Source organism: Pinus tabuliformis, chromosome 7 (assembly GCF_031772625.1).
Source record: "Pinus tabuliformis cultivar Carrire ecotype Pingquan chromosome 7, CPIR1, whole genome shotgun sequence".
Lineage (NCBI taxonomy): Eukaryota > Viridiplantae > Streptophyta > Pinopsida > Pinales > Pinaceae > Pinus > Pinus tabuliformis.
This window is the reverse complement of record NC_142293.1, coordinates 46106693-46117250: the sequence shown is the minus strand read 5'-3', so window position 1 is coordinate 46117250 and position 10558 is coordinate 46106693. Positions and strand designations below refer to the sequence as shown.

Below are 10558 nucleotides of genomic sequence, written 5' to 3'. Positions count from 1 at the left end.
ATAGATGAATAGTGGGAAAGAAACAATAAATGTGTTTTGTGGACACTCTAGGTGCACTTTGAAATCCCAAAGAGCATAGTTTTAAACATGGATACAAAAATTGTCAATGAATTTTGGACTATATTGTGGGAGAAGATAGAAAAAAGGTTGAATATGTCTATAACATTCCATCCATGCACAAATAGGTAAGTAGGAGTATTCAATAGGACTTTGGTGCAACTTTTGAGAGGTTACAATCAAAATAATCCAAAGGCTTGGAATGAAAATCTAGTATATATACAACACTCTTATTATATAGCATTCCACAGTTCTACTGCTAAGTCCTCATTTAAAAAAATGGGTTTTTTCCACATTCACCTTTGGATATTTCATATAGACAGGGAAGAGGATTGAGGTTAGATCTAATAAGGGATGATGTAAGGGCATAAAAAATTGTCTATAATATCTAGTAGACCCATTTATAGGTAAATGAAGAATTGCATAATTCATAGTAAAAATATAAGGCCAAGCATGATCAACAAAAAATAAAGAAGTCATTTACAGTGTTAGATAGGGTATGCTTATAGTTGAAAAATTAGAAGCTACAAGGTCCTAGTAAGAAAATAAAATCTCTATATATAGTCCTTTTGAGATAATGAAAAATGTGGGAGATAAGGCATATAGACTTGTATACCCCCATGCATGTACATTTACTCAATAGTGAATGTGGAAAATCTAAAATTCTATGAGACTTCCATGTGGGATCACAAAGAGGATCATGTTCTACCTTCTGTAGAGGATTTAGCACTATCTAGGTAGGTAGAGTTCACAAAGGATATACTTTTTCATAAGAGATCTAAAATTGCAAAACATGGGAAACATGATATTTAGTTGATTGGGCTAAAATGATAACTTTCACACAAGACTAAAAGGCATTCGAGGGAGAAGGTAGAAGAAAAATTTCCTCATATCATGGAGTAAAAGTTTTTGGGGACAAAAAGCCTCACAAAATGGGGATGTATGATTTGGATTGGCTCATTAGATTATTTTTCATCCATCTTCATGCTTTTAGAGTGGATGAATTGGAGGAATCAAGTCATAGGAGAAATTTTAGTGATGGGTCCACGATTGGAAAATTAATATTTAAAATCTTTGAGAAGAAATTTAAGGCATTTAGTGACATTTTTTTAGTCTAAACACTCTTTCTTATGCAATGCCACCTTTAGTTGTTCTACATTCAAATACCTTTTCAACGATGCAAGTAGTACCTCAAATGGATCGTGCATGCAAAAGATATTCAACACAAAAGTTGTCATTTCTATTTTGTTCACCATCATTTGAGAAGATACCACATTAGCCCCATTACTAATGGAAAATAGAATAGTCACCTCACATGAAAAAGACTCTGGAAAATTGGAATTGTAATTCATACTAAAAGTTGGATGGGCCATATCTAACCCTTAGTTGAGAGTTAGACTATGTGATAAAAGGGTTCAATTCTATTTTAGTGCATTTTTTCATAGTAGAGCTCATACTAGTTGACAGGATAGGGAGAGGGTTTGTGCCCACAATTTCTCTTTAGAAAAAAAGAGAGGAGAACAATCTCACCTTCTAACTTGGTTTTCTTGTGAAATTGTTTTGTAGATCATATATTATGTTATTATGGTTTTGTGAATGATTATTCTATGTGTTTTCTATTTCCACATTTTATATAGAACATATATAAATTGTAACAATAATTACAATATCTATTTCATAATTGTCTTTCTATAATTTGTATTATTTTTATTTAATTATGAATAATTATTATATGGATGGTTGAAATTTAACCTTCATGGAATATGTTGGAATATTCATAGTAATATTGATCAAGAGTTAAGACTTATCTCAAACGCTCTTTTAATAATTTATCTCAAACTAATTAATTATAGAAAAGGTCATATCAACACTTTTCATATTGAGCATGTGGTATTGATAAATCATGGTATTGCCACAAAATTTATTTACAGATTAAGAAACCATAGTAAAGTAAGATAAATTTCCATAGTAAAAAAGTGTGAATCTCCACACTTCAAAAAAATTGGTACATAATTTTTAATATATATATGAGTTATATATATATATATATATATATAATAATAATAATTTAAAATAAAGTTATAATCTAATTTTTATAATTAAACTTATAACTTTTTAATTGATGAATAAAAAATATATTATGAAATAAATACTTTCATTATTATCCTGGTAAATTAAGAACTACAAATATTTATCAATCATCTATTTATATAATCATATGATACAAACCATTAATTTCTTCGTAATATAAATATCTTAAATAATAAAAACTATAGCAATATGCAATATATAACATAATTTTATAGCTGTAGATAATGTACAGTGTGTGTAGAGAAAAGTCAGAACAGTGCATGCAACTATATTTTGAATAGAAAAGAAATAAGATCCATGGAATAAAGTAGTAAGTGTAAAGCCTGCACAGCTGCAATGGTTTGTATAAATTTATAGTTGGCAACAATGTACGGAGAAAAGAGTGCAAACACGTGTCAAGCTGAAAACACTGGTTTTAACATATTACGGTCTAGAGATATATTATACATCCTGATACTAAGAAGGCGCGGATCGTTCTGTGTCTTTTATTTATACTGGGTAGTAGTATATTTTCTATGCCTGCTTGTCTACTGCTAGCTTCAGAAATCAGCAGTAGTAGGAGGAATAATGATGAAAGCATCACTTCAGAAACTTCGTTGTAACTTTATGCACATGAAACTTCCTTTGTAACTTCCAAATTTTGTTCATTATAAAGAAAATTAGTGTTATTTACTCAGTCATGAAACCTAATGACAGTGAAGTACAACAGCAAGAGCGTTCTTTTTCAAGTGTTTAGAAAGCCATGCCCGACGGTTACACACCAAAGGGTGGAGTTTTTCGCCTGGAGTGATATAAAAAGGGTGGATCTCATATTTTGCACATTACCAAAACAGAAATAACCTTTTAAGGCATTCTTAGCTAGCTGTAACTTTAGATAGTTAGCCATATAGGTTGGTCATGTTCTATAAAGAAACGATTACAGCACACTTGAGAAGAAGTGAGATTCATTCGACATGGCTGAGTTTTTCTTCTGTGAGAATTAATGTTGGTGGCTCCCCCATTCTTAAGAACTCGAAGATTTGTACCTGGGAAAAGGCACCTTGTCTGCTTCAATGGATTTCAAGTCTTCTAAGAGAATCTCATAATGCCTTTTGACTTCCTCCGGGGATTTGCCAGGAACCATAGAAGCCACGTTATGCCAACGATCAGGCGTGTCTTTGTCATAGATAGCTAAAGCCGTCTCGAACTGTTTGTCTTGTCCGGAACTCCAGTTTGTTCCATTGTTACTGGAAGAAGCCCTTCCTGATGAAGAAGCAGGTTGACCAGCCATTATTCTCTTAGGTTTTGTATGGACACCTTGCGGCACAAGAACTTGAAAGCAAAAGTTTACAGAGGGAGAAGAATGCTGCACTTGCTTATGTTCCACAGACTTCTCAACAACAATAACATGTAACAGACAGAATGGCCAACATATTTCTCTTAGGTTTTCTATGAACACCTTCAGGCACAAGAACTTCAAAAGGAAAAATTGCTCTTGGTTAGGTTCCACAGACCTTTCAACAATAGTAACATCTAACAGACAGAATGGCCGACTTTGATTCTGGGTAAAATCAACAAGCACCCAACCTATCAAACGATCTAGGATCAAAGAAAAAAGTGAGTGACCTCAATATAATGCTAGACAAACATCACCGGCAAATTATCCTTTCAGACATACTACTATGCCAGAAACAATGCAAAGACCCAATAAATAGAAATGCCACAGAAGTGTATACAGAGGTTAAGAATTCAATAGAATTTAGTAAAAAATGAGAAGGAAACCGTTGAGCAAATGTGATACAAAAAACTGAGTAAAAGCAAACACATATATCAGATTTGGAATAGAAACGAAGCTAGAAAGATAAATCAAACGAGTAAAACTTAGTACCCACTTCCTGCAAATGGTGAGACTGACATTAAAATCAGTGGAATTTAAGCAAAATAACTGAGAGAATTGGACATAGGAGGGACTCTCTAGACATTGCAGTTCACTTTTCAAGCAGGAGCCACGGGAAGAAGTTTGTGTTGGACGCAATGACCTCGTGTCCTTAAATATAGGAGCTGCGATTCTGTAGCATTGATCCAGTTGTCGAATCTGTGATAGTGTAGTCTCAAGATATACAAACCACACAGTTGAGTCCGAATGCAGACAAGAAGGTGCAGCTGTCTACTGAGCAGCATCCACCAATAGGATTCCCTCTTCGACTGCACAGATTAAGAGAGAGAAGCAAGTAAAACAGTACTTACATTGGGAATATAGGTTTGATTGTAATACAAGTTGATTATATCAAGATAAAAACATTGCTGTTTCCAACTGTTTCCAACTTTGCTCGTTGTTTCCAACTGTTAGGCACAAGAACCACAGCCCCTCTAAATATATTTTGGAGCTTTAAATAACGTTTGCGTTAAGTGAATTATATCTGGCGTAGATTTGTAAAAATGTGTTTCATTGAGTGGTATAAAATGTATTGGTAAATTTTTATTATTTAAATTAAGAAATTAATTTTGTAAATATTATTGAAATAATATAAGCATAATTTAAAAGCTCATAGTTGAGATGAATTTAAGAGGACAACTATGAATTTAAGAGGATATTAATTGTATTCCATAATGAATTTACTTTATTATAACAAGTACGACAAATCCAATTCTGTGATGGTGGTGTGTATTTAGTCTTTAATATATTTCTTAAAATGTGCACCAACTACACCACTCGTTTGCTCCTTGCTTCGACCTGTCGGCCAGTAAACAGTTTATATAGTGGTGTGTATTTAGTCTTTAATATATTTCTTAAAATGTGCCCCAAATACACCACTCGTTTGCTCCTTGCTTCGACCTGTCGGCCAGTAAACAGTTTATATAACATACCTCAACTACCGAGTCATATTAAATGCATTAAGAAGGGTGAGTTTTTGTGGACTCTTGGGGTTATTACGGCTATTACGGCCAGTGTGGGTTTTCTTTTCTATGTGAAGATGGATATGGTGGAGAATAGAAGGGATTGACTCATCCTCTACCGGAGCACGGTTATAATTGTTGTGAATGCAGTGATCTCATTGATGAAGGTGAGTACCACACAAATAATGTTGTTTGTATCATGAAGTGTGTCACTAATTATACTTTTTTTTTTGGAAATTGTTGGTTAACTATGGGTCATGACCCATTCTACATTACGGTGGTGGCACTATGATGTGATATGGAGTGGTGGGAGGAGGATTCATGACTTTGTTGTTTATGATTGTTTTTGTCAAATATTTAGTAACTTGCAGTGGCCTATATCTTTTCTGTGGCAATTTTAGGCTCTTTTGTTGCTTTGAGGGAGACCCATAATTTACTCTTTTCTATAAATAAGCCAAATACATGAGAGGGTTAATGTTTTTCATTATGTTTCTACACAATGTTGTTACCCAACTAATTTTTTGATTGGCTGTGGTTTTACACTCATTCAACAATCATTTCTTTTAATAGTTCAATGTTTGTTTGTGGCTTTTTGTACCCAAGAAATTTTCTCCATTTGGTTTTAGTATAAATCTTTTCTTTTACAGTCTAAAAACAAAATTTACTTTTTGGTTCAGTCATATGTCTAGTCTTTTTCCTCTTTCGTCTCAATGTTTGGTTTGTGGCCTTCACCCACATCTAATTTGTGATATTTTTCCGAATGTTTTTTAATATACATTGTCTTCTTTGTGGATTTATTAGTGTTATCTCTCTCTCTCTTGTGGGTTCCAATTGTTTTCTCTCATACCTAGGTTGTGTTTGATATTGTTTGTCCCACAGATAATATTGTGGACAATCAAGGACCATGTGCTCTTTCATGGGTTTGTTGGAAGGGGTGAATCATTATTTTTTTTCCAATTGTTACTTTAGAAGTTAAGACCACTTAGATAAACACAAAATGAATAATAAGAATAAATACTTTTATTAATAAGAAATAACCACGACTCCCGGATGCGGGTGCATTGGAGACGTGGTAATGGCATGCGCCATCACGTGGGCAGGTGGCATGCCTACGGCGTCAGGTGGTACCATGCGCAGCGGGGTATTAATCCGCTTGAACGCAGACGGACGAAGGCATTAATGCCTGTCTACTCGGCTCGAGGGAGGAGGATGGAGTTCGATGCTGTGGAGTGTTTAAAGCAAAGAAGGCTGGATTGGCAGAAGGATATGAGCGAACAATGTAGTGAGACCCTGCTCCGCTCAGACGGAAAGGGGAATCAGGATTTGAGGTGCGTTCCGCCGGTTTCTGGGCCTGGAAAGAGCACCACCTGCAACAGTGCGGAGCTAAGGGTGCTTGTGTTGGTTCTTGTAGCAGTAGGAGCTCAGAGAGCTTGTGTTGGTTTCCAGAGAGGGAGAAGATCAGCGATGCCGAGGGAAAGGCCGCGGATGGGCAGCCGACGAGGGGGAATCAGAGGCAGGGCCCTCTCGCAGCAGAATGATTACAATTCGCCCTCTTCCTCCATCGAGGTAACGTCGCTGCCTCAGAGATTCCAGGGCAGCAATGAGGAGGAGGGTGGGCATGATGGCAGAAGCCCAATTTCTGAAGACGGGCAGATGGAGCTCCCAATGCTTAGGTATCGGCTCCCCTGCCCTCAAGTTAATTCCACTTTGGTGGTTTCTATAATGATTGAGCCTGGTGTTACACAGAACGTGGAGGCAGAGCCTTTGCCGGATGGGCAGCGCTCCAGCAGAGAAGATTCGCCTATTGCGTGCCTTCCGGTTGGGGCTGGAACGGGTTGGTTAGCACCTGGAAGTGAACTTGGACCGGATCTTGCGCGCCCAGCAACAAATTATGACCCGGACGCTGGCCCTTCTACGCTTGCTGGTCCCTCGCTTGCTGGTCCGAGCAGGCCAGCCCAAGAGGGAAGCCCTGACGCGGTCATCCAGCTCTCAGACTCCGAGGACACGCTCCGTTTCGGGTGCCGAATTGAAGAGGCGCCCCAGACCACTGATGATGATTGAACTCGCCCCGGTAATCTCTGCTATTTTTCTTGGGATTTCGATGTATAACTCGGCCAAGCGGCGGCTATATCTCTGTCAATGTGTCGGCTGTAATGGTTCAGGTGTCAATTGTAATTGTTCAGGTGTCGAATGTAAGGGTCCAGGTGTTTGTTTGTCTTTGTCCGGGTCAGTCCATGGCCCTGGTGTCTGTTCAGTTAATATATGTTATGTAAATGTGTCGGCAGTGGTCAAGCAACAAATTCCAATTTTGAGTCTTTTCAATTTTGGAACTGACAGCAGGGCAAGGCAAGGGCTGATAGGCAAAATTTCTTAGCCTTGCCCATTGTACTCTATTTTGTATCTCTGTTTTGTATGATAATAGAAATAGTCGTATTCAGAAAAAAAAAAATAAGAAATAACCACGACTCCAACCCTCTTCTTTACAATAAATCAAATACAATAATAATTAGGGCTCCAACCCTAGATGAAGACACCAATCTCCAATCCACCACGCTGTGTAAGTTGCGAAGCTTCGACTTGGACTTGAGGAGGCTCCAACCTCTAGGGCTCCAACGGTCTTCTTGGTACACGCTCCAACCTAGTCTTCTGGATGACTCTTACCCTCTAGGGCTCCAACCCTATGCTTCAATTCTTCAAGATAAGTTCAATGATTCTTCAAGGCTCCCTAATATCTTCCACAACAGGCCTTGAAAATATCTCCACCTTCAACAATGCCCTCAATTGATCTTCAAAACACTTATTACCCAAACTAAATCTCCAAACATACCTCATGATGGCTTCAATGCATCATGGTCTCCAATAATGTCTTCGCTTAGTCTACAATAACCCTTCAATACTTCCTCAAAAACATCTTCAAGACCCTACTCCAAAGTTGTCTTCAAAACGATCTCCAACAAGTTTCCTCAGGTCTACTAAGAAGTCTTTCAACAAGTTGCTTAAGGTATACAATGACATCTTCCAACAAGCTGCTTCAGATATGCACAAAGCATTCAAAAGTCTACCCTAATATACACTCCCAAGATCACCAAGAGCAGCTTAAAGGTACTCTTCAAAAAAATTTCTCCAAGGTCTTCTATTCTGATATATTTTGCTCCAAAGGTACCTTCAAATCTGTCTCAAGACTCCCAAAACACTTTCCTCAAAACTCCCAAAACATTTTTCTCAAAACTCCCAAAACATTGTTACTAGGTTGCTCCAAAGAATGCCATAATCATGTCATTTATCAGCGTTCACAATACAATAGATCCAAGTTAAGTAATTCACAAGATCTTTGTTATTACTTCTATTATCAACCTTAAGACTTAAGTTATGTATAACAACCCAGACTTAGCATAAATCAATTATTGACTTGTCCACATGTCCTGAAGGTCTAGAATAAGACCTCCACCATAGATTCTGTAATTCTAAGCCCTTGTCCATAGTTTTGAGGCTAGTGATTCTGAGCTTCATATTTCCACAAATTTGTCCTCCACAGGTGGGTGCACTAGATCCAAACTTGAATCTTTCCAAATGTTGTAGCTTGGAACTTGAAAGGGATTTTTGTGAGTATGCCCAAGCCAATTCACGTGACTTTCAGACCTCCCACAGATTTACCACAGTTCCACAATCATTATCACAAGTTTGAAGGTTTTGAGCATAGGACTAAGGTAAGGTGTAGTTTGTAGTCAAAGGTCCAAGGCCTTGTTACTTGTTCTCTATCCAAAAAAATTGTACTAAGTCCGAGTTGTTTACCACAGGACTTAGCCCAAAAAACTAAGTTGTATGAGTGTGACTATCTGCTAGTCCGAGTTGAGGTGTTGTCCTCCACAGGTGGCTGTCTTCCTCAGGTCTGAGCTTGACAGGCATGTCTGGATCTCTTTTGAGTTTCCAAAACTGGTTAATAACCCAACCAATGTCCTCTCGGCCTCCTTCTTGCAATTTTCAGACCTCTGTATTGTGCCTCCTTCCTGCAATTTTCAGATTCCTGTAGCTTCTTCCTGCAATTTTCGGATTTCTGAGATTTCAATATGAGTAGACTTCTATAAGTTTCGATTCTCCTTTTCTTTTGTATGATTCTTGCTATTAGTTCACGAGATGTGAACTGTTCTATGTTCCTATGATGATCTTCACCAAATTGTTGGCTTGAAATGAAGTGTTTCAACTTGTATTTATATTGATTTTGAGTTATAATGAATATTCACGTCTATTGGAGGAGAGGTTAACATGTATAGGAGGCTTAGGTCGGCTAGCATCAAACAATATAATATTTTAACTTAAAAAATCATTTTCTCTCAATCTAGAAGGAGTTAGAGGGCGAGTGATAGCTCATTGGAAAGGGGAAAATGTCTTCTACATGCTGGTCCATTTTCATCCTTGAATGAGGTCATTTTTCCATCAATAAAAATATATTTTGTGAAACTGTCATCATTATTTCATTTAAGGTAGTCTTTAGGATTTTATGTCTAGGCCTCCTTCTTCATAGATTTTAGGACTTCATTCTAGGGAAAACCATGTAGCTAAGAAATATCACTTCATAGGAGGGTTTCATGCATACATGGAAAAGGATCCTTCATTCATCAACAATCTAGGGTTTTCCTGAGGTTAGGGCAACATCACAAAAGAGTTATTCATGCATCACAAGAATATTTGCCATCTCCAATAATTCCATATTGACATCAATGACAAATTTTACCAACAATCTTCCCCTTTGTCATTGATGGAAATATTCTTGCCCTTTCAATAATTTCTCCCCGTCTGACACCAATGGAAAATGGGGTCCCCAAGTACTTCCCCTATCAAGTTTCTTATTGACATGTTGCTCCATCATATTTCCTTCATTAACGATAATTCTCCACCATAGATATGTTACTCCTCACGTCATGGTGCTCCTTATTCTAGAAATATGGTACATGATAGATGTGTTTGCATTTATTCATGTGAGGAACCAACTCCCCTTGCCTGCATAAAATCCTCTAGCTCTTCTTCTTGCTCAAGAAGAGAAAGAGTGGTACCTTCTAATCAAGTGGAAGACATCTTCACAGTATCATGATTTTCTTCAATGGAATTACTGTCGAGAGATGATATATCAAGAGATGATTTTCCATGTATGACTCATCAAGAGTTTCATAGGGCTTCTCACAGATATATTATGTAAGAAGAATCAAGAATCACAAGCTCCCCCTAACAATATGCATGGTCTTCTTCTTGGCACAATTTCATCATCAAAACTTGGAATATTGTATCTGCCGAAGATGCATTCATCAAATCAACAACATGTGTTGTTGGTTGGAATGTTCAAGAGAATTTTGGATCCAATTTTATTCCTTCTCCATACTTGTGTAAGTTTATTTTCTTTCTTGGTAGACACGTTTTTAGCTTGTTTAGGGACCCAAGTCAAGTTACAATGATGAGCCATATATCTAATGTTATGACAATTGAAGCATTCCATCTTGTTCATGAATGAGGAATCATGAATTCTTCTTGCATAGTTGCT

At 37.2% G+C, this 10558-nt stretch overlaps 1 pseudogene; it reads right to left on the bottom strand.

Annotated features, from left to right (window-relative positions):
• Positions 1-2738: 2738 nt before the first annotated feature.
• LOC149245154 (protein RADIALIS-like 4 pseudogene) lies at positions 2739-4120 on the bottom strand (annotated as a pseudogene).
• Positions 4121-10558: the final 6438 nt, after the last annotated feature.